Source organism: Chrysochloris asiatica, unplaced genomic scaffold (genome assembly GCF_000296735.1).
Source record: "Chrysochloris asiatica unplaced genomic scaffold, ChrAsi1.0 scaffold00022, whole genome shotgun sequence".
Taxonomy (NCBI): domain Eukaryota; kingdom Metazoa; phylum Chordata; class Mammalia; order Afrosoricida; family Chrysochloridae; genus Chrysochloris; species Chrysochloris asiatica.
In genome coordinates, this window is record NW_006408540.1 from 13,679,648 (window position 1) to 13,680,105 (window position 458).

Here is a 458-nt window from a genome sequence, read left to right on the forward strand (position 1 = left end):
TGCCAAGAAATTTGAAGACAACTATCTGGCCAACTGATTGGAAGAGATCCGTATCTGTGCCCATTCCAAAAAGAGGTGACCCAACGGAATGCGGAAATCATCGGAAAATATCTTTGATATCCCATGCGAGTAAAGTTTTACTAAAGGTAATATAGAAATGGCTGCAAGCATACATTGACAAGAGAACTTCCAGAGGTTCAAGTCAGAATCAGAATAGGCCATGGAATGAGGAATATCATTGCTGATGTCCGATGGATCTTGGCTGAAATTAGAAAATATCAGAAAGATGTTTAACTGTGCTTTATTGACTATGCATAGGTTCTCGATTGTGTGGATCATGACAAGCTATGGATAACATTGTGAAGTATGAGTATTCTGGAACACTTAATTGTGCTCATGAGGAATCTGTACATGGACCAAGAGGCAGTTGTTCGAATAGGCCATGGGAACACTGAATG